At 44.7% G+C, this 24,831-nt stretch overlaps 1 protein-coding gene across 5 annotated transcripts in view; it reads right to left on the bottom strand.

Moving 5' to 3' along the window:
• The window catches only part of LOC118508505, a 35,711-nt gene that overhangs the window by 10,330 nt on the left and 550 nt on the right, over positions 1 to 24,831 (bottom strand). Inside the window, exons 1-2 of one of the 5 annotated variants that reach the window (XM_036048344.1) lie at positions 24,698 to 24,829; positions 23,718 to 23,917 (exon numbers count right to left, since the gene is read on the bottom strand). The gene's annotated coding sequence lies outside the window, so the exon portion shown is untranslated. Of the gene's footprint in view, positions 1 to 920; positions 1,190 to 21,290; positions 22,245 to 23,717; positions 23,946 to 24,697; positions 24,830 to 24,831 lie in introns of those variants that run through there. The other 4 variants (XR_004905798.1, XM_036048342.1, XM_036048343.1 and 1 more) reach the window with 4 other exon arrangements.

Raw genomic sequence — 24,831 nt, 5'->3', positions numbered from 1 at the left:
CAGTTTTACAAAGTGATATAAAACTTGGCAAGGAATATAAAACAGACATTTTCATCCAGTCGCTGGCAATTTTTCTCTTCCCATCCATCCACCATTGGCGAGCTAAACGGTGTTGTTTTGTGTTCCTCAGTCTGCGGGAGTAGTAATAATACACAAAAACACCAAAAAGAAAAAAGGAACAACTTTTCCTGAATTTAAAAACACTGCGTACCATATCGAAGTGGTGTCTTGTCTTGTAACGGCTCCCATCACATCTTGTGGCGCCCAGCCCACCCATTTCGCAAGGGACGATGCCGGTGGGAGAACGAGCCGGCCAAGACAGGAAAAATAAAAACCGAGACGATTTGTTCGCAATCTACATATTTCTCCGACGCATTTTTTCAGCCAGGACGAAGCGGAACCACACAGTGGAACACATAAAAAGGAGTGCAAAGTCTGGATGCTATCACGATTGTCGAATGAAAAATGGGAGTTCGGAACGGTTCACTTTCCATCCTCCGCATTAACGGCTACAAATTGTGTTGGAAAAGCTAAGATGTTGTGGGACGGTTTTTTTGTTTGTTTTCTTTGTTGTCTGAATTGCCTCATCGAACATTTGAATGCGGTTGTTTACTCTGCTTTTAGATCAAACTTCCTTTTTTTCTCTTCAATCGTAAGGAAAAAACAAAATCTTGAAGCAAAACTATCAAACTACTCATAAAACGGAAACACATAAAACCAAACTTCAGCCACCCTTTTCGTCCGTAAGCACTCCAAGCGATTCAAACACTGGTTTTCCGCACTGAGCATAGTTTTTCTTTATGCAAAGGTTATCATCGGGCAACTGTCACGTTTTAACACGTGTAGGTATTCACTCGATTTTCTCTTATTTCTTACTATTATTTCTACACTTTTCACTTTTGTTATTTTCTATCACTTACATGTTGTTGTACTTTGTTACTGTCTTTATTTGTAAATACTTTCTCCACAAAAAAAAATCACAATCAAAACTGCACCCAAGATTCACAAAAAAAATCAAAAACGTGCTGGCCTAGCGCTGGCGAACCATTTCCGCACACTGCCTTCCGTTGCATACGCTATCCCGTCGGATACTGAAGAATTTTCGGTGAAAAAGCACATTATTGAATTCCAAAAAAGTAGTACCGATGCATTGCAACCTTTCCCTTTTTCCCGGCCCATACCCGAACCGGCCGGCCAGCATGCACAATGCCGACGAGGAGATTTTTGGGGTAGAAACGAAGAAAAAAAGGCAACGAAACGCATCCCGAATGCGTTTGCCTCTCCCTCTTATTTTTTCTGGAAAAATAAACGCGATTTTTGGGTGAAAAAATAGAGAAATCCCATTAAAATCTCTGTGCGAATATGGGTAGCCGGGTGCTACCGTTGCCGCTGCTGCTGGTTGCTGCACATCACACACGGCAGCAGCAGCAGGGACGAAGCGGCAGTGATCGACGCACATTAGGGACGCGTGTCATATCGAATAATGAGAGCGTACATAAAGAAGACGACGACAACAACGGGACAAACGGCGGTCGATTGCTGCACCATATATGCATACGCTGGTCGGTCAGCGCTGGTGGTGAAGGGACTTTACGGCAAAGAATTGGTTTAATTTTTCCTTCCATCGCCCATGCGAACAGGGATTCGGGATTATGCGTTTACGGTTGCAAAACGGGGAACTCGGATACCCCCGTGTTCGGGATCGCGCTTTGCTAATGCACCCCTATTGCACTGATTGATTGGAAACTGTACTCAATTTTTAGCCCCGGTCGGCCTCGTTTCATTTATGTTAATTCGGTTTGTGGCTCCGGGTCCTTTGAATTATTTGGCTACCATCATCAGGCCGAGTAGATGGAATTGAAAGAATCGAACACATTTTTTTACTTTCTCTCTCTCAACCTTTGTATGTCTTACACAATGTGTGATGGTGGTCTTTTCAAAACGAATCGGGCTCTCAAAAATGTAACACCCAAGGAAATCGAAGTTCGACAGCACCTAATAATTCCACGCGGCAAAGCAAAGGCGCACTGCCGAATGTGCCGATAGGTCGGCGTACAAAAATCGATACCAGCTTTTCAATTAGTGGATTTCGTAACGTCATCAGAACACAAAGCCTGCGTTCATTTTCCGTCTTATTGCGGGTATTTAACACCCCGGCGTAGCGTAATAACGCGAGGTACCCGCGGTTTTGTGAATGGTGCTCGTCCATCGGCAGCAGATTCTAATCCTCCCTTGAAACAAACCTAACCCACCTTTCCGAAACCCTGCGGGCCGGAAATCTGGAACACACGGCCCTAAGTCAGTCGGTCTTGCTTATTCTGCCAGGCCGGACACGGGGAAGACCCACAAGCATTTGTTCTGAAAATTGTCTTAAGCACGTCTCATGGCACGAGTGCAGGCTGATACGACATACGAGCCCCACCGGCCCATCATCACGGGGTACGTGAAGGAATTATTAAGAATTCAAAAAAGTTTCCCTCCCGAACGTTTTCGCCGCACGGCGCGAACGTGGTTTTACACGGCAAGGACACTGACAGACGGGCGTACAGTTTCGGTTGACAGTGGCGAACTATTCCGGCGGTCGTACGATCGCATGTGCCAAAATTTATTGGATTTCAACTAAGGATAATCCACCGGTAGACGTGACACGGCATGTGCCCGAGCGGTTCCGGGAGACATTACGGAACGGTTTGAAGGACATTTACAAACCCTCCAGACCCGGCCGCCCGACAGTCCCGGAGTTTTTTTTTTTTTTTACGTATTTAGAGCCGCGGAATTGTACCAGCCAGGTTTCGCCGCGGGCAGACGCTATACTGTGTACTAGTGAAATATAAATATTTATTACCCTTCAATGCGGTGTACTGTGAGTGTGTGGGAAGAATGCGGGCAACACCAAAAAAAAAGTAGATCATGCTATGAAAATCCGAGTGATTTGGCTTGGTCCTCTTTCTATACCATTTACCTATTCAATGAGCGCAATGTGAATTCCACAACGAGCGAGCAAAAAAAAAAAAGTGAACAAACAGTATGTAAAAAAAAAGCACCGTGTAAAGTAAAATCAATTCCATTGCAAGCAGTGAAAACAGAAGAACGCGGGAGGAAGGAAAAAAACACCGCCCCCCGGGGGCGACCATTCGGACATAAACAAAACAATTGACAAACGTCAAACCGTCCTTCCGCCGGCACAGAAACCGTGTGGCCAAACGATTCTCGAAACAGTGTACGGATGGCAGAGTTGAAAAACCGAAAAAAAACGCCTTTTGAAGGGCTGCTCCAACACAGCTCCACACAGGACGCTATAATAATAAAGTTATATTTTAATGCATTCATTATGGTTACGATTTTTTTGTGTGTGTGCTTCGCTTCCCATTTTTCCTTCATACCGTGCTTTCAACTTCAAGACGAACACGGTACCGCCTAGCCATTCGGTCGTTTGAATAAATTGATAGTTATGGAAGGAAACTATCAAATTTAAATAAAAATAGCTCCATATAAAGCACACACACACAAACAGCGATGTTATTCATGTTGCTCTCGTTCTGTTCTCCACTGTCGCGTATCCAGGCTAGCGTTGACTCACTTTGGACAGTAAATTTTTACCGCATTTAGATCGCCTTAAGCTGCCATTAAAAAAAAAACCCGAAAACCAAGTGAAGTTAAGCATGCCATCCTGCAACCCATTTCCTAACATTCCTAGCGGTCCTTGGCAGTGTGGATGTGGTTGTGCTTCCATCCATTGCAGGCACGAGTATTGCTTCAATTGATACGATACACGATCGGATGGCTTTTGCAAGCAGTTGCTAGTCGACTGGCAAGCGTCTTGTACAACGCATTTCAATATTACACTATGTTCGAAGACCCCTATACCTCTCTCTAGTGAAAGCTATCTGCCCACTCCTCCACTCAGAACATGATCGCCGCAACTAACTTTGCCCGATAATCTGCCACTGACCAGGTTCCGACCGCGGGTGGTTAATTTTACGACAGTCTTCGTGCCTCACCTAGCTCAAAAATCGCACGACAACTGCCTGCGTGTCGCCGGTGTCGCGTTCCGTTGAAACCCCGCACTGGGCGGTCACTAAAAATTAACTTCCAGTCACAAATAGCGCCACCAGCGCTCGGTGGTCGGTCACCAATTTCGACTAATTTTATTACGACATTTGGTTGCTGTTACGGAGTGCTTTACTTTCATCACGTCACAAAGAACGTTCGCCCCCCCCCCCCCCCGGTAGCTAGGTGCGTCGCATGCGCCTGGCTGCTGGGTGTTATCCTCAAAAATTATGTACCACCTCGGCCGGCCACAGGTTTCCGCCGCCCGCAGGTTTTCAACACCTTTACCAGCACTACACAGTGACACTGACACCTTGCCTAAATCCTCAAACCGTGAGCCGTTAGCGCTAGAGGAACTGTGTGCCAGCGCGAATGGTGTAGGGGTGGTGTGTTCGGGTGAGGAAAGGGCAAGGAAAAAATGCGGTAGGAGGCAAATCGCCTTTAAGCACCCGGAGTACTTTTCACTCAACGATACCGGTGGCTTCCAAATGAATATGCATTGTTTTTATTCGAAATCGGGCCAATGGCGCAATGGCTATCCGGCGAGTCCGGTGCCTCATTAGTTGGTCGCCGCTTGTGGAGAACGAACAATGTGCTGCACAGCAAAAGTTTTAATCGTATGCGGCCTTGAAGCCTTAAGCAAATTAAAAACCTTTAGGAACACACGGTATGACAACGGTTTTTGTTCAGATTTTTGATGTAAAGAAAATTATCTAAATATTAAAAAATCGTAGAGTAACTATCAATTAGAAGTCCTAGGAAGACTTACTTTACATAGACATACTTAAAATAATGTTTACCTTCCAGTCGGATAGTCATCCCCTGCTACAGAGGCATCAGGACATTCGGGCCTACGAACCACACTCTTACAACGCTCCAATTGATAGCTAATCCGAATTATTGGAATTAGATTAGTCTTGAAGTGTAGCGTAATGCGCTTCGAACGAACAATACGAGGAACGTTTCAATGCACTACCCAATCATTGGTGGAACCGGCTGTATAATTTAAGCAACGCAATTTATCTTACTTCACCACTTGCTCCAACTCCTTCCAATTCGAATGCGTGGTCCAATTTTTCACCTACGCATTGAACGTTCCAGTCGAGCAAAAAAAAAAAATACCGTGAAAAACAACACTTCAACGTCCAGCTTCGTCCTGCGTCCTGTACGGGGCTCCGACTTTTTCAAATAATTCATTATGCGTGCTCCACAGCTACAGCGAGCAAATAAACAAATACTGCGTCCAGCCGCCAGACAAGCCAATGTTTGCAGTTGGCATAGATACACAATCGTGGCATACATAACCACCAGGCCCACCGCCCTCCTGTCCACCCTAATGGCTCTGCCCGGCCGCCGTGCCCCGCTTTTTGCCTTTTATGACTTGCTCATTCCTCGTTCAATTGATCGGACCCACAGCCACATCCATCGACGCGAAGTCATTTTCACCGGTCGCACTTCCTCACATCCACAGCCAAAGCCAATACACATTCTTTCGTATCGAACCGACAGTGGAGCAAACGAAAACAAAAACGGAAAGAAAGAATTCGAGAGAAGAAACTCGAATTCGGAATCGGAAACTAGAACAGAGCAGTGGCTTCCATTACTGCTACGTTTCGCTCGCACTCACATGTGCTTGCGCGTTGTTAAAGGAAACGGGCCTCCTTGGAGGGTTTTCGGTTTCGGGCCTGCAAGCGTTGAATTTGGAGAGGTTTGTAGCGGGGCAACAAGAAACGAGCGGGGGAAAAACTTTAATAAGTGACTTGAATTGTACCACCTCCGCCCGCTGTGAGTCAAAACCTTTCGTCCGGCCCATTCGGTCCATCGCCACAAGGATCGACATTTGCGAGTTGCTTCTAATTTTCCTAACCCTCCACCAAAACTCCTTGGAAAATATGAAAAAGGAGAGAAAAAGTGGGAAAAACCAGGCTGCAGAGAATTGAAGACAGTGGGGTAACATTTTCCAGGAAATCGCTGCCGCTTCGGTCATTCTCCGTCTGCTCCGTCTCCCAGGCTCGTCCCAGTTCGTCAGGGTTTGGCCGAAATATCTCACTTCGTCCGAAGCTTATTGTGGCCAGCATCACAGCACAAAGTCCACCCTACCATCCACCCAAGCATCAAAGGTGCCCCTTGCTGGTGAGATAAAGGGGGCGCCAGTGGACAGAGGCGACGATAACGAGCGAAAAGAAGGCGCACACGTGTGCCTGCGCGTACATAAATGTTTCTCCTAAAGCAAGGCATCGATGTGTGATGTATGTGGCAGTTGCGTGTGTGACCACACAGCAAGTGCAGGCAGGCAGCCTCTTTATCCGCTATTGCGCTGGCTGTTGGTTGGCCCTTGCGCTTCACATACACATGGACGCTCATATACGCTAAAAATTTTAACATTTTTCGTAGATGTGTGGTGCAAAATTATATGTGCAAATCATTGGTGCAGTTGAAGCATATTAAATTCCTATGAAACAATTTCTAATATTTTCTAAAGATTTTCAAACTTTAAAAATAATGTTACAATTTATTTAGAGATGTGAATTAACTGGTTTCATTATATGGTAAATAAAAAAAATGAAACAAGTTCACATTTTTCCCCTTTTTTTTGGTCCAAATAATTACCAAAACTTATTCGTTATTAACACCAGCCTATATGCTTTTGCCGATTCCGTGTTACCCTTCCTCGTTACGGTCGCACTTAAAATTTGCAACATTTTTCTCCTGCCAGAGAAAATCTCCCGAACAGGGGAAAACCCGATTTTCCCCGCTGCCGAGCACCGGTCACAGTCAACATCGGACTTTTCTCTCGCTTCACAGAAGGGGAAGCGAGTATCTCATTTTCCGACGACGGTGGCATCTCACGGCACCAAAACACCGCCCGGCATGGTTTGTTTTTGTTTGGTTGTCCGTTCGTCGGGCAGTTATTTTCGTTGTTGTTGCTATTCACGCTTTCACTTTCCGTAAACCACTCAATTTTCCGAGTGCACATTGGAAAAAGTGAAAGTCACTCAATGGTTTAGCAGATGTGTGCGACCGAAAGCGGGAGAACCGCACGATTACAGAACAAGGCCGTGACCGAGGATAAGTATGGGTGGACGAAAGTGAAAGCTCGTGGTAACGCATCGCACACAGTGGTGTTGGTGAGTGAGTTTTTAATTTTCCCACCCATTCCGGGAACGATTTTGCCTCAGACGTTTTCGATTGAAGGGAAGCGAATGTTAGCCGTGCGGTGGATGGTTTCGCCGAAATGTGCTCGCTGTACGTTGGAAGTGAAGACGCAGGCGTACACCCCAACATTTCCAACCTCCCGGTGCGCCATGTGCAGCTTGGTTCAGGGGGTTGCTTTCGAGTAGGGAAGTACTGCAAGAACCAGCAAATAGGTTTTGCTGTCCCACTTTACATTCGGTTGGATTTGAGCGGCTCACAATGTATTGCGCATTATTTATCGCTTTATAAGCAACGAACTCTGCCTGATTACCAGGTAAAATTGTTACCAATAAATTAGTAGATTTTATGTTAAATATTATACTAAAATGAATGGATGAATATAATATTAAATTTCCACTGTAATGCAACCTCAAGATATTCTAAAACCCAATTACGCAAATTACTCGATTCACCCAACAACCCAAAACCGCAGCATCTTTATTAAGCACAGCGCATCTTTAACCGACAGTCGGCACGAAACAGAGCCGCACTGCAAATTAGGTCAAATAACACCGACACATTCCCATTCCGATACCGTTCAGACACGGTTCACTGGCCGACCGGGTCGACGGAAAACCCCTTTTTTAAGTCGGACGACCTTGTCCTTGAAATTTCATCCCTCCCAGATTTTACAATCTCATCGACAACGGTAGCCCAAAACGCCGACGGCGACGACATCAAACAACAATAAACCCATCTCAACCTCCGGCTCGGCTCTTCCCTGCGCATCCGTACCAACGCTCGCCCTCGCAAAAAAGCATAATAAACTCCTCGCCACGCAGCAGCCGCCGCCTCCGCAGCAAACTTAAAAAAGTGAAATAAAACGGAAGGTCTAAAGTCAACAAAAAACCCGCATCCCTCGTAGCTGGCACTCGTCCTTTGCGAAGGATTCTAGCCCAACATTTCCATTCACCTCCCCGTTTTGGCTTCGTGACTTTCTTCAACCTCAAATGATCGTTTCGCCAGCTTGCTCACGCCAGCATTGCAGCCCGCCGTACTCTATGCTGTGATCCTGCCGTCTTGCTCTTGCTCTACGGCCGTGCCCCTAAATCTCGCTTGTTTTACATGAGTCGGTAGCGGTGCCAACTGTCTCAGGGGGAACGAACGATATTCGCAACAGGTTGCATCATTCGAGAGCATTTTAAAATAATTTCTCCCCGCTTGAGTTTTATGTGCTTGAAAGCCTTATGTACGCCACGCCGGAGTATCCTTTGCGAGGGAGGACTGCTGTTGTTGGGTGCTGCGCTGTTGACGATGGTAAGACGATGGTGGGCGATTATTGTTTACTGGTTTGGGAATGGGCAGTATTGGCAAACAATTTTCTAGATATTACAGAGAAAAAAAATTATATCCCATTCTAGTGGAGCGAATTCATTGGGTTCTCCATTTATATCAACATTTATTGAAGTGTGTTACTTTACTTATAATAAGAGCAAACAAACAGCAATGAAGATATACGATCGCTTATTTGCATAAAACGATTCGGTTCTAGAGGACTTATCGGCACAAATCCCTACGCACAAATTAGGGTAATCTCACCCCATAAGGACTCGTCCTTCCATGGCACCATAAGGCGCATAAGGACTCGACGTGCAATTTACGGCCAAATCAAAGACTACAAAATCTTCTTCGTCTCGTAGAAACGATTTTCATCGCGAACCGAAAAACTACAAATTTGCTGTCTACGCTACATACATTGCGTAAAAAGTAAGCATTTGTTTGTATGATGAATTATAGTTGAAAAAGGAAGATAAATGAAACAGATTGTCGATGGCTGGGAGTTCGCCCTCAAAACCGCAAAGATGAATGTACGAATGTGTTTGTCGATCGTAGAAGAAATAAATCTGTCTCCCGGTTAATTCCTGCTCCGACGCACCCACTAGCGTACGCCTAGTTCCCGCTGGAGGTCGGTTTGCCGGTAAGGTTTCGAGTAATTTATCGTATGAAAATGTTACTATCTTCAGTCTTGTCATACCGTCGTACCGAGCACTGGCACACGATTATTGCTGCCATGTGTGTGGCTTTATCTGATCCATTATTTCCATATCTTTGTATGCCGACTGCGTACATGACTTCATAGCTCCGTTTGCGTATGCTAACATTCGCAAGGAGTTTGACGTAAATTTATGACTTCTTTTTTTTTACTCGTGAATGTTTATGCTTAGTGAAAGATAGGATGGAGAGAATGGAGTATAGTGATAAAACCAATCATTCCTATCAAATTGTTTCAAAAATTGTGGATGTAATAGAACAATTCTATAAGAAGAGGCAATGTTGAAGCAAACACTAATACTCGTTTGTTACCCGCTGGCGTATCAAAACGGAAGCTCATTTTTCCGAATCGATAAAATTCTACATCCTTGTGAAAAGGATCGTGTTCAAGTGGAGTTTCTTGTAAAGCCTTCCGATTTATGAGTGCTACTAGAGCCAATGCCTTAGATCTGGTGAAAGATGTACGAGATAGATAATGTGTTCTGCACTATCGAGAATGTCGCAAGAACCATGCAAAGTAACATACTTTGTCTCGTTCACTAGCTCCTTACTACACTAATTACTAGCTTAAACTTTCATGGTTTCTATTGAACTTTATACACATCCTGCAGAAAAAAAACGGCAATTTGATGTCTCATTCAAATTGTTACTGCAAATTTCTGACCCACTCGTGGAAAATAATTTCGTTAGCAGGCAAGTTACACACACACAATCACCCTCCGAACCGCTGACCGCTATCACCAACACCACTGATTTGCATTAGACAGCTCACATTCAGTTTTATGCTTCCCTAAATGTGTACAGCACACATTAAGCTAAACACATAAGAGCCTAATAAGAAATTACATAAATATTAATTTAATGTACGCCAGCAGCAGCAGCAGCAGCTATTTCGCTCCTTCACCGTAAGGTTCTGTCCTGGATGTCTTTTCCTTTTCCATCCTTTCCTCTTTCTCTCTTTCACACACACACAGACCGGGCTGGTTTTAGTGTGGATTTCTCCTCCCGCGGGGTTTTTTTCTAACACACGAACACCGAAAGGATAGAACAGTGTCCACTTTCGCATACCTGCGATGGATGGTGTGCAGGTAGGTAGGTAGGACGACACAGCGTAGAGGAGGCCAACGCTCATGGCCATCGTGGTGGGATGAGTTGGCCGTAAGATAAGAGCATCAGTCCAGGGCATTGGTCAACAGCGCACGAGGAGGAGGAAAAGTTGGATTAATTTTTACTTTCTATTTCTAGCGACTGGCCGAGAGAGAGAGAGAGAGAGAGAGAGAGAGAACTCTTGCATTTCTTAGTGAAGTCGACCCACGCGACCGGATGTAGAGTTAGGCAAAAGAAGGGGCTACATCAACCAATTGTAGTCCACGTTTTCTATCTTACACTTTATACTTAACTAAATGATTATAACTATATGAACAGACATCTGTTAAAAATTGTAGCCTACTAGCGATAATATAAATACAAAAATGTCTTCCACCATAAACATCCATTTACTCACTATTAAAAACCATCTACGGTATGTTTCCTGATGACCTGGTGAAAAACCCCGTTGCCAGACATAAAGTAGAGAGTGTTTAAGCAGGTCGTATGAAAAATTAAATAGTCATAAACTTAATTTTTCCTCTGCCTATGCAACGAACGGTGTGGCTGGTGTATAGCAAGCCATGTACCGCCCTAGCACCTGGTGTGCCGGCCGATGCCACAGAACAGACAGCAAGGCATCTAAACAAAAGGTCGGAGCGAGCCCAACGAACGGGCCCAAGTCATCCAAGCTCCAGGGCTTTAGTCACGCAAACAACGCGTTTGTCTTCGTACGGGAGGGGGGTGTTGATGATGAAGTGGTAAGCACGATTGCCTCGCGCACGGGCCTCGCTTAGACCCGGCTATCGGTGGCTCGAATGTAATGAGTTCACAAACGATCAAAACGACCCAACGGAAGTGTTCTAGCGTCGCGTTGATAAACGTGGGGCGGTTGGCGATTTCGTACAGTTGAAGCGACCTGCGGTGTGGAGCGAACGGGTAGCCTTAGGGTCACTGTGGAAAAGATACCAGGCAGACCAATCTGATGAAGCCATTTCTATGCAAAGAGATCAATCGTAAAATTATTCGAATGCCCACCCACAAAAGCTTTGCGACATAAAATTATTACTGCCCGTGCAAAGGGGAACGATGGAGCACACGGCCTTCCACCAAGTGGCTTATTTTACATACATTTTAAATCACTCGACAGTGGGAGCTATTAGAAGCACATAATTACTGGATGCTAGTGCGTTCGTTGCTTGGTTTTTTGCCTTCGAGCAATATGGTGAAGGAAGGGATGTACATGTAAATGTCGCAGTTCGTTTCTAGCATTTGGTTTTTTAGTATTACGAAGGAAATCGGAGTGTAAATTTTAAGTAGTTTTTTTTTTCGCGCAAAGCTATATGTATGCAGATCTATGCAAATTGTGCAAGTATCCACCAGTCGGAAGCAGTGTTTCCACGACGCTGTTGGTTCACACTTAACAAAAATGTCGTAAGAAAAAAATAATGCATCATTGCAAAACGTGTAGCAAATTGGAAGCATGAGCACTAAATGAGCTGAAGCAGAAAGTACAATTTCGACAAGCTGTCAGTAAAGATGCTATCCCTACACAATACTAAATGGAAAAGCGGACGCCACCATTGCTTCTCTCAGTGAACAAACAAACATCCTTGCCTGTAAGTTCGGAGGGTTGATGCCGATTTTGTCATTGCATTTTAGCAAAGTATTACCAATTCTAGGGGGGGACATACATTCGAACTATAGTAACAAATGAAGAAACTCTTATCTCTTGACAGGTTTTTATCAGGATAGGAAACAGCGAGTCCCTAAAAAGACTCCTTGCAATGAAAGGCAATACACGGGTTTGAATCGGTATAATGGAACTGTATCCATATAATGGAATCTTTCAAACGGTTTGAGTGAAATTTTACAATCAGCTTTGGATTACGGAGTGGTAGTTAAAATAAAACTTAAACATTTGTTCGATTGTGAATTATAGGTCGCGGTCAACAGACGATCCAATAAGATTTTATTATACAATTTTGTAGATTGACCAGGTTGGTGACAACGATGGGTAGAAAATTCATTGCGCATTGCAAAGTTCTATGGTCGCGTATAAAATGTCTCCTAACTGTACAAATGATTCCATTATATGATTGCAAAATTCCATAGCAGACGTACGAAACCTCGGAAACAGTCTATCAACATTAGAAATGTTGAAAGAATGCCTGCAAGGTGGAAACGGAAATCTTTTATGATGTATACATAAAATAAAGTGAGAGAGAGAGAGAGAGAGATAGAGCAAGAAAAAAACACGAGTCAGGACGAGAGAAAAATAAGAGAGAAATCAAGGAAGAGATCGGCCGCTGGCGTAGAAAAGATCTGCGCGGAACGGGACAGGACGCAGGCCGGGACGCAAAAAGAAAACATTAACAGCAGCCTGCGGTGTGGAGAATTTATACATTAACCGAAATATGAAACACTCACTCATTTGCCCAACCGTGCTAAAAGGAAAGCAAAAAAACGGGCCGGAAAAGCCGTAGAATAAGCACCAACTTTCCAGGGAGCCAAACACACACACACACATGATAGGGACCGAGAGAAAAATCGTCTTTCTCGCCTTTCCGGCCGTCTGGCGTTCCACGTTCCGCGAGCAAGGGCGAAGACCGCGCGCACCGCTGTCTTCCAAGACGATGCCCAGACCCCACCCCCGGGGGCCAACGCACATAAAGACATAACGCCAACACGACGTTGCCAGCCACGCGCAGCATCACCTCGCACGCACACGCACGCATGTGAGAGTTATAATTAATTAAAAATATTATATTTATTGTACATAGGAAATTCAAGCAAAATATTCGCCTCCCCTATCTCATTTGCCGCTCCGCGTCCCGTCTCATGTGTGTGTGTGGGTATGTGCCAGTTTGTTTTTGTGTGTTGGCGAGCGCTTATTTATTATACATTTTAGCTTTTAGCCCGGGGTGTGTTGATTGGATTCGGCTGACGGAAAAAATTTCCAGCTCGAGCTGCCAGCTACGGGCTGCAGGACAAAGAACTTGCAGGGCTGTACCGAGCTAAAATTTCACACCATCGATTTGCCGAAGTTTACCAGCATTGCACAAAAACCCTATCTGTCGTAATGTCGTACCGTAGTGTCAGTGGATAGCCCAGAGCGCCAGGAGACGTATCGCAAACGTTCACGCACAATTCACCTTCTGCCGTCTGCCATCCCGATTTCCACTCTCGCAAAGTCTTGCATTTCCGTTGCATTGGGATGGCAAATAAAAAATATTTCCTGCCTGGCTTCGCTCCCAGCTCCTTCGCTACCTGGGGATTATGTGCCGGAGAATTCAATATGTACAGTTTATAGATTGCGTCAGGCAGCCTCGTTGCCATCCTGGTCTCCTTCCACCTCGTCCACACGTCCTTATATGCGGAAACCCTCTAACGGAGAATGGATGGATACCGTGGCCTTGCCGTGCACTCAGCCCGGAAAGCGTAACCCTAGCAACCCCCATGGCAGTGTCCACTATTCTTCCCCGATACGGACACATCACGGTTCACAGGCCCGGAGGCCGACGGTGAAATAAAAAATCAGAAACATAGTAATGAACCTGATATCGATACGTGATCAGATTAGCAAAATTATTTTGCAACAAGCTGCAAACCGAGAGCAAACCATCCAACACAATTACGCCTCGACCGGAGCTGAAGGCGAAAGGCATCGATGAACTATTGTGGAGAATACACCATACTCCTAGACGTTTCTAGCTATCTCGGGGATGATATTTGTGAATAACGAAGATGTTTCTGACGGAAGGTAGGACAGCAAAGAATAGATTTGCAATATAGACAAGGAGCAAATAGTGCCTGGACTGGAAAACTGTTCAACGACTTGATGGACTTGCACTAAAAGCACAAATAAAAAACATCCTCTTTTCTGAAATCCCATTTTTAACATCATACACAAATAAGAAATGTCCAGCCGAAATTCGCAACCAAACGTGGCCAAAAGGTTGGTGGAAATCGGAGAAAGGAAAAAGAGAAAACCCATTGCATGGGCACATGAGTAACGTCCAGTAATGCAATGTAATCTTCTCCGGCCGTGACGATTTCCCCCTTGGCACTGCTGCCGAAACAAATAAGTCAAAAGCCCTGCATCTTATGGGTTTCGGTCATACTTTACGGGTACTTACCCGCTGCTGTATCGTGGGGAAGGGCAAACGTGCCAACCATCGGTGACGTAACGTAATAAAGTATTGATTGATTTCATTTTTCCATCGAGATGTACGGTTTTGGTCCGGTTGCCGTGTACCAGCAGCAATGTGCAGCAAACGAACGTAATGGAATTGGGCAGCCGGTCAGGATCATACGCTGGATTAGCAAAACACGTCCACCGAACAGTACACCGAAATCCGAGTGATAAGATAGACCCGACGACACAGGTAGTACGGTAGCCGGCTCGTACGGGAAGGGTTGTTTTTGTGTTTATATAAATAATATAAAAAGCTGAAAATCGTACAGATTCGTTTGCTGCTACAGTGGAGGTAAAAAAAAGGAAAGGAAAACTATGTCACAACACATCACAACTGGATGGATTTTCTGCCGGAAAACAATTATCTGCACAAAGCGATGATAACGCAGCCCGTGCGAGTCAGAAATTCTCTTAGGCTGAGGTTCGAATCGAATCATGCCGAGGGTGACAAAAATAAAGAAACCGCTCTACGCACTTTCGCTGATTAAAGTGGGTGGAAAATGGTTGGAAAACTAAAACGAAACAAAGGTTCAATTTAATCTGATTGTCAAAAATGGTATTGGGGCCTTTAAAACACCTTTCCGGTGGTGGAGATATACCACCAACATGACCAGCACACGATGGTGGCATTTTTGTTTCACGTCCGAATGAAAAAAAAAAGTTACAACCAACCCCCCGTACCAATATCATCGAGAAATGCTAACGATCATCAGCGGTCACTCGGTCAGCCACTGCCCTGGTAAGGGATTCACATAATGACAGGAGAAGGATGTTCCTGTTGGCCCTCGGCGGAACGAGCGAACGAATGGCTTCCACAATAACAACAAAAATGTAAAAGGAATGATTATATACCCTTTATCCTTGGTGGGCATGGGCAGGACGGCACCGACGACGCAGTTTTTCACCGTGAGCTCCACCCTAAAATCGTCGTAACCATAATCATCAACCTAATCGTCGTCACTGTCGACCGGCAACACACTGTCCCAAAACCGTGCCCAGGGTAGCCGTCAGCGAAGGCTCCTGCCAGCCCTACCACCACTCCCCCCCCCCGCCCTCCCGCAGGTGGGCGCAATGAAAATATCATAAATGAAAAATAACCTAAACGCTATTTCGGTTTTAAAGAACCATGGAAGCATTAGGGGCGTAATAATTGTGAGCACGCGATTTCGTTGTAACCGTCCTCGCTCCTTCCAGTGAGCCGCCCGCATGGCCCGGTCCTCGTACCGTCCATCCAGAGCGTAAGGGTGGCGGCTGGAAAGGGTGGTTGACCGGAAAACACAATCCAAGCCTTAACCTACGCCTTGGGGAAAGCGCATTAGTTTACCTGACCATTCGTCGCGCGATAGTTTAGATTTAGTTTTTTTTTTTTGTTATGATTAGTTGCTGTTTTAGAGTTCTGTTTTAAGATTGTTTTTTTGTTGTTGCCTGCCCTACCATTCTGGCTACTGCTTATCCGCAAATAAGCGTGACAGTGTTAAAGTTATACGCGATGGTGATGAACGCAGAGCGCGTGTGGCGAGCTGAGCAGTACAGCAACAAAAACCCCTTTGGGATCGAAACGAAACATTGGATTTATTTAAATTAAGTTTATCGATCGTTCGCATACTCTTTTTACCACCTCGGGCAAATGCGACGGTGAGCCGGTGGATTTGCGGAGGAGGGGGGGGGGGGAAATTAAACACCCCCCTGGTACAATTTCCATCAGCATTCAACCACTGTTGTCTCGCGGGCGATTGTGCGGGATTTGTAAAACAAAATAAAAGTATATGTATATCCAGACGGTCATAACTTGAAAATGAAATTAATGGAATAGCTAGAAACGGAAGAATGTGCTCGAGGTTTGGAAGGGTGAGTAAGGTTGGGTGAAGCAGTTCTAATTTACAACACGTGAAGGTTGATTTCCATCAAAATAGGGGCAAAGGACGCAAGTGGATTTTTTTTTGTTCACGGTGTTCGAGTAGCAGGAAAGTTAGGATTTTAATGACACATTTTTGTATTTTTAGGTCGAAAATGATTTCATGATGAGGATCAAGATCCTGCAATCCTCGTTCTGACATGCCTCGATATGATTTATGTATATCCTTTTTTTTAGGTTGTCTCCTTACATTTCAAATGGGCAGTTTTTTTATTTGCGAACCTTATAATAACGATAAATTAGAGCTTTTTAAACAAGGCTTCCATAGAGTAAAAAAATGAAAATCTTGAAACCCCTTTAAAATTGTATTTAATTCGGATTCACACGTTACAATACAAATCTTGGACTCTGTAAAACGAAATTAGAAACCTTAAAGTCACTCTGCTTTTCGCACTACCTTTATCGGGAAACTTTAAAGCGAACCCCAAAACACATCCACGTGCCACGTCCAACGGCGAAAGCAACTAAAATGCTAGTGAGTACCACCGAGCCCACAGTTGCGTATGCGCAACTGGTGATCTTTAAAATTTGCCCGGCAGACGGCAGACGAGGGTACGCCTCGTAAAATCAACCATCACTTTAACGTTTTGGCATCTGTGTGTGGCTGTGAAAATCTGTCCCGTTCACTATACCGGCACCGTTATCGGGGCAGGATGCTTGAAGGCAGCAGAAAACTTTAACGTGACCCTGACTCATTCCAGCGTGTCTCCGTCCCGTCGAGGACAACAGCTTTAAATTCGATATCGATACGAGAGGAGTCATTGCTTTAAAGTCATTTGTTGTTCAATCTGTGCTCAGACAAGGCGTAGGAAAAGCGGTTGTTTCGGGAAGGCCACAGTCTGTAAAAATAAAAACGCACACAGTCTGTAAAAATTGTCTATGTATCGTCTTGCACAGTTAGTCGAGAATTATCTCAGTGCCAAATGGGTATTTTCGGCCGAATGGTCACTAGGTAAAAATGCTACTAACCGAGAAACACATAAAAGTTGCAAACACCAACCCTCCCCCACACACACACACACATACCACCCAAATGCCGGGTCACCCAATCCGCACACGCGTGCAAAGGATCCATATAAAAATGCTTGCCTCAAGTACATACGACGGCACACAAACTAGCTACCATCGGCGTTAGGCACACAAACCCACACACAGACAGAAAAAGCTGATGTGGGAAAGGAAATGGTAGGTCTGACGTGACGGATTCGGGAGCAAAGAAAAAAGAAGCTTTTTTCACCCCCCCCCCCCCCCCCCAAAAGTGAAAGTGAAAATCCTCCACCTGCTTCTTCAGATTTCAACTGACCAAACTCATGCGTGCGGGATCGGGACGCTCGAACGCAATAAAAACCGTGCCAGGAGCTCCGTGCGCGAGAGCAGTAAAGCAACAGGGAGCGTGGAGTGTGCGAGGAGAAACGGGAAAGAGGGAGGGCAAGAAGGGGGACATCAAGTGAAAGTATGTACACATGCATGAACAAGGACACACTCATCCCCATTTTACGGCAACAAATAGCTTCCTCTCCGGAAGAAAATGGCGTGAGCACGTTCGCGAAAGCAAAACCGACCGACCGACAACAAATTTCTATATCCCTCCCGACGACGCAACGGGAAAATTTCTAACATTGGGCGAAAAGAGAAGCAGCAGCAGCAAAAAAAAATGGGAATAGTGAGAAAGCACAAAAGCCGAAGCAGAGAAAGAGAAGGAAACTGGGACTGAAAAGGGAAGAACACACTCATAACTCATCTCGCTTCGTGCTAGCAGTTGCTTGGCCGCGTCCGACCAGTGCCAGTGCCAACTTCAACATTTCAATCGTCAATGAGCAGGGCAACTGTTTCTTACAGTTTCCTTCCCATTTAACACAACCACTCCTGGGATAACGGAGGGGGGGTGAGCGGGTAGAAGGGTGGATTTTCTTTTCAAAAAAGAAAAGGAAAAACTCACCCCCTATTTACACACACACGGACACACTTGCAACGCCTTTTAAAACAGAGCTGTCCGTCCGAGAACAAATTCGTCGGACATGTCGTCGGACAGGACTGCGGAATGAAGGACGCGTCCAGGAAGTCCTGGAACGGCCAGTGGGGGATGTGGGAGGGCGAAGAAAAAAATCTCATCATTGCATCCTCACTCCTCCCTCACCCCCTCTCTCTCACCCACTCTCTCTATCTCTCGCTCTCTGTCTTCATATACCATCATCCCTCGTGAGTGATGCGAACCTCTTTTTCTCACCGGATTCGTTCGCTCGCTCACACACACACACTGACACTCTGACTCGCATAACAAACTACGACGCCTTCCGTTTCACCGTCCGCCACGGTCTGCCCTGTCACAAATGACCCACCCGGATGGACGATGGATGGAAAACGGCCATTACATCACACACCAGTCCGGCCGGCCACATGAACATACCGCTCTCTATCGCTCACCCATACGCACACACGCATCCTTAGATCAGTTTTTATTTTATTTTGTTTTCCCCCGCTGTCCCCCACCAACCCACTCAGATCCGCCTTTCCCTTCCCTTTCGCACTTTTTTCTTCTGCTGTACATGGCCCACAGTGTGGGGTGTACACGGCAAATGGGAGGGGGGGGGGGGGGGAGTGGGTAGGATGAAAATCGAAAGTAAAAACTTTTCTCATTTTTACATTTCTCTGCTACAACTTTTCTTTCGTCCGTTGTCCCGTTCAGCATCTTTGACCGTTTTCCAACTGGCAATGTGAAAGAGAGAGAGAGTGCCGTCAAAGCGAGGCAGCGCTAGCGATAAACTGACCAGCGTGTAGTGCGTCGCCGGGGAAAAGCCCCCTCGAACGAGACCGACCGGACTTTTCTCCGATTTTGCCAGATCAACAACAGCACTGGACACACACACACACACACTCGGGCCTTTCTTGTTCTCTTTGGCGAGTTTTTCCCTTCCGCTCGTTTTTCACTAAGTTTTCCTTTTTCTTAGTCTTTTATTTTTTCTTTGGAACTCGCACACACATACGCTGCCACATTCATCTTAGAGCCGGCTTGAGACTGGACACAGCAGTGGTAAAGTATGAGCATTTTCCTGAAGATGGATAAGTGAAGCATCCCCCGCCTTTCGCCGATTTCATCTCTCGTTTTACCCAACTGACTTTGGGGTGGATTTTTTTTTTCTTTAGCTCACACTTTCTTTTCCTATTATACTCTCTCCCTCTCTCTTTGCGCTCTCTCTCTCTGTCTCTCGCTTTCTGTCTCGTTTGGCCGTGTGCGTCAGCATCCTTACTGCGCTGTTATTATTCTTTTATCGCGTTATTAATTTTACGCGAGTTTTGTGTGTGTGTTTGAGGTTTTTTTCGCTCATGTGCGTTTGAATTCATCCCAACAATTCCTATTTTGAACAAAACAAATCGTTCGCTTCGTTTGCCCTCGGTACGAGTCTTCGTATGATTTTTTGTATCAATTTTCTTTTCAAGGCAGATTAATGGGCATCTAATCCGCAAACCTGCCCCTATCGATTCCCCCTGCTTTCCGCTGTAGTTTGACTTCGAATTTCGGTACCGATTTCCTAGGGCTTCTTTATGTACATCGTCGTCGTACGAAGTGTCCTGAAACCGAGATTGTATTTTGAAGTTTGCCATGAGCTAAACTATAACTTCAACTTAAACTAGTATTCAAAGAAGCAGTTAAGCGAGATAAAAATGCTTCCCTTTAGATGAAAATTTGCCAAAGAATGTTCCAGCTTTTAATAGTAGCACACAGGACTAAATTATTAACGAATAAAGCATTTTCCTCTTCCCACAACTACAAACCTGCCATCCAAATCCATATGTAGACTGCTGTATGTAGCTTGTTGCTCAGAAATCCTGCTTCACACCATTTGTCCAATGTACTTAACAACGATTCAGTGTATCAGGAGACATAGTTCCTGGAACAGGCAACCACCCGAGGGCTCGATGACTTTAACTTATATTTTGGTACGTTCCTCGAAAATTAGCTTCACTTGTTTGCTTGCTGCACGCGCATACACTCCACGCAGTCGTTATATGAGGCGATAGGCGATGTGCGGTAATTAGATATGATAGTTTTCGGGTAAATAACGTGTTGAGTCATTTCAGGCTTCGTTTAGGAGATAGAATAAAGCATCAATAATGAGGTGAAAAGTGATAAGATAAGAGGTAAAATGTGTTTCAAAATACATTTTCCCTGTTAGCTCCAATGATAATATTAAACATTCAAATTAATATATTAAAAATCGTTTAAAGAAGGCAGAAATTCGTATTAGAAGAACATGGCGAATGAATAACTATAAATTACCAATTCGCTCGAAATGATCTACAAATAGCTTTCCTCCATCGATGCAATTCTAATCACGAGTGTTTTAGGACATGTTTCAATTTTGGTGACATTCGTCCGTTGCTCTTCAGCAGACACTTCAGATCTGTATCATCTATGGCCACACAGCCACACTCGCCGTTCCGCTCCCGCGTGTATTACCTTACCCCTCGGTATGTCCCCTCGCTCCCAAAACCCACTTTCACATCATGTCAATTCTTTCTGATTTCAATGTAATTTTCTTCTCATTTATTCAATGACATGGCGATTTGATACATTTTCCCTACGATTGCTGTCCGGCCACGGCCGTTGGCAGTGGCTTTTTATGCTCGGACATTGCTTCCTGTGCGAATGCTACTACCCACCCCCTCTTTTGGCCCCCTCTCTCTCACTCCCGTGGCAGCATGATTGTGTAACGTGCACATGTATATCGCAAACTGGCACTGGCGCTGGATGGGCAGGTTCGAAGAAGTGTAGCGGGTGGATAAATTTCCTGTTGTGGAAAATTTTCCGAAACTCTCGACCATGCATGAACGTGGGTGGTATTATTATTGGTGTTTTTTTTTTGTCGTTCTTTCACCATCTTCTTAGCAGCTATGCCTTTATCCAGCGTGCCTTCCCGGCGTTGATGTGCATGTGGCGGGACGGTGTGGCGATGGTGGTTTGGCCCGGCCGGTCAACCTGCTCGAGGGGGCGCCTATCTATCGAAGGCCATTCGCCACTCTCAATATCTAGTTAGGCGCACATAATCCACCCCACTAGCAGGGGCCGCGCACAATAACAGAAAAGCTACCGTCACCACCGCCAACGGGCAGCTGGCGGAGCGCATTTTCACGAGGACACAATCCGAGCATACATCATCATCATCGTCGTCGTCATCATCAAAAACATCATCTTCCATCGGCACTTGTTCCCCCTTCGACTGGTAAGACTGTCAGGTCGAAAAAAAGAGGTGCAAAAAAGCGTACTCGTGCAACCGTTACCGGCCAAGCGAACGGACGCCGGACCGCTGTTAAAAGTGACACAGGTCCTTCTGGTTCGACTGTATCTTCCATTTCCGAAGACGACACAAATGGAGCTGCCAGAACCAGTCGAAACGGTGCGGACAGCCGCAAGACAGGCTAGCTAGCTTGAAGAAGCTCTTCAAGGTGATGATATAAGGATAACAGTGACGGTACCCACGGCCACCAAACCCTTGGCAAGATGGTGTGGCAGGGCCGGAGAGAGAGAGAGAGAGATGAAATAAAACCGTCTTTATGCTCACACACGTGAAAGCGACACACGCACGCATGTGAAGGGGCCAAAAATAGGCAAACAAATATCCGCCAGGCACCTTTCCGTGCCCTTTTCGTCCCGTGGTACACACGCCTGCCGCACACTCAGCATCGGACACTGAACGCAAATAGGACCTGAATTGCGTACCGTGCAGAAACCTTCCTTCGATTCCGTTCGGTGTTAGGGGGGGGGACCAACTACCATTACATTCGCTACGGTGCAGGCTTTTCTATTTCCTAATTTCACAAAAAATAAATTGGAGGAAAATTATTAATATTTATTTATTGATGATCTGATCAGAAATATTGATAAGACTTCTCTCGCTCTCTCTCTCTCTCTGCATGGGGAAGACTGAGAGTTTTAGCCAAGGGGGATGGTTCAGTTAGGTTTCGCCAAAGAAAAAAAATTGCGCAACGCCACGTTATGTTGCTTGCTGGTGGATGTTGGTCGATGACCAGAAGGACACAGACGACAGGAAATGGAATCGAATCAGTTGGCACAATTTTGCACAGAATTGGCTATGGACGGTTGACGATTGTCTGCAAAACATAATTTAAAGCTAGTTCTACGGATTCGATGTACTTCAATCGGATATAATTAACCTACACGTTAGGTTGATTCGTACATAAACCGGAAAGCCTTCATTTTCCTTTCTTATTATTGAGTTTTATCGCCACTGCCTTTGTGCAACATTGCCCACATTTTGGCTACATTCGATGATCGTCTTGTCGTATGCTTTACATATTGAATGTTTGATATGCACCAAGTAATTCAAACAGGTTTTTGATTTTGTCTCACAGCTTTTTGACACAGCTTTTCAAAGATACTTGAAGCCGTTCTTATATTTTTCGAAACCCACGATGAACATGGCAAAAATCATGTTCAAGTATTTGGACCAGAACAAGGTTGCCCTATATTTTACTATTTTTGTATAACTTTTAAACCACACTTTAAAAATGTTTTTGTCTGTAAAATTATTTATAACGAAAATTAGGCGAAAATCTTGTTTATTTGGGACAACGAAATGTGCAAAATATTTAAAAATATATATATTGTTTTATTCTTCTAAGCCGTACTGCTTGAAAAAATATTATAATTTGAAACATATTAAAGAATCCTTTTTAAAACCTTAGGGATGAAAATAAATCGTTAAAAAACCATGGAAATTCATCAAAAAACTATAGACGGATGGATGGATGAGAGACACAGGTCTAAGGCTCTAGGTACCCAATCCCGCTTGGACTTGCTTCCAGTCCGAAGGATTGAAATGCCACGGCTCCTTGAGGTTGTGCAGCCAAATGGAGTAAATAATTTTCATAAACTTCAATATTCTTCAACTATCAGTCTATTATATTGCAATTTACGGTAACCGAAAAAGGCGAAGTAAACTCCACTATAAAGTTCATTGGCCTTGTCACTGCTTTCAACCCTCCCGTGCTCGTCCACAGCTGGACCTGCTGCTGCGCTGTGCTCACTAATTATCCCTGTGCAGGAAGATGGACAAAGGTTCTTCCGTCCAGAGTGGTTTGAAGCAGGCTAGGGACTTGTCCTGCCTACCCCTAAGCTCAACACAACATCATATGGGGGAATTTTTCACATCGTCTCGATAGAAGAGAAACGAAATGGAAGTTTTCCTACCATACGAGCCGTTAATTTATAATGGCTGTTTGCGGGCTTATTGGTGCTGTTTGATAATTCTGCTCACTTACCTGTGAAGTTGTAGTTTTTAATTACTTCTTTGAAGCTCGCCCAACGACATCCGGATTGTACTGTGTGTGTGTGTGGTACTGCAGTGAGGTAGTTGTATAGTGATAATGGTCGATTTTTACACCACTTTGCTCTTGTTACACACTTTTACGTTATCACAATATATTTTTTCACATACTATCTTGCGCTTAACTTGTTGCTACTACGGTAAGATACATTCATATTGGTCACTAGTGATAGAAACAAAAGAAAACACCATTTGGTCGGTAATTTTTGCTGGAATGTTTAACGACCGCTTCCACCATTGTCCGTTGCACGCTGGGTAACAGTAACTTACGATTGTGAATTTCTACACAAAATCCCACTTAATGGTGTTTCTTTATTGTTCTTTGCTGTGCACCGCCAAAACCTAATCGCTTCCCTAAACTTACGCTTTAAACTATTCAATTCAAACTATATTTAAACTATTAAATTAAAAAAAAAATTGAATCCTGGAAGGACTTTGCAAAAGTTTTTTTTGCGCCATAAATGAGTCGGTGTTATTTTTTTCCCCCATTTTATAGTTTCTGTTGAATCGATATTTATGACTTTACGAAACGTATAATTTTATGCCCGAACGTGCATAGGTTCGGGGCAGCATAGAGGCAATCCGCGTCTTTGGAAACTCCAAAGCATAGGTTGGAAGATATTTGATGAAAGAAACAAAAAAACATTTGTCAGGGGTTTGAGGGTATAAGAACATGCCTGGATTCAACAAAAGCAGGATATCGTAAATCAAAAAAAGAACTGTGGAAACAAAAGGGAATAGGTGGAGTAAAACTTTAATCACGCCACAAAAACCACGCACTTGCACAATCGAGGAAGGATATGAACGAATGTTCCTTATGGAGGTGTTCTGATCACTTCATTCCGTAGGGGCACGTACTTTGCACACGGTAACACAACCATGAACTACCAACAGCGTCAGGAATTTTAAACTAACCTATGCTTTTCCACCTGGCGGCCTCCGAATGCCGAACAGATCCGGTTTTGAATCCGGGAAGTCAATCTTAGCTTCCTGCTGCACGGCCAAGAAGATCACAAACGAAACCCCCCTCCCCCCCATAACGAACGAAC

This window comes from Anopheles stephensi, chromosome 2, assembly GCF_013141755.1.
Source record: "Anopheles stephensi strain Indian chromosome 2, UCI_ANSTEP_V1.0, whole genome shotgun sequence".
Taxonomy (NCBI): Eukaryota; Metazoa; Arthropoda; class Insecta; order Diptera; family Culicidae; genus Anopheles; species Anopheles stephensi.
The sequence above is the reverse complement of the archived record's forward strand: the minus strand, read 5'-3'. Positions and strand labels throughout refer to the sequence as shown.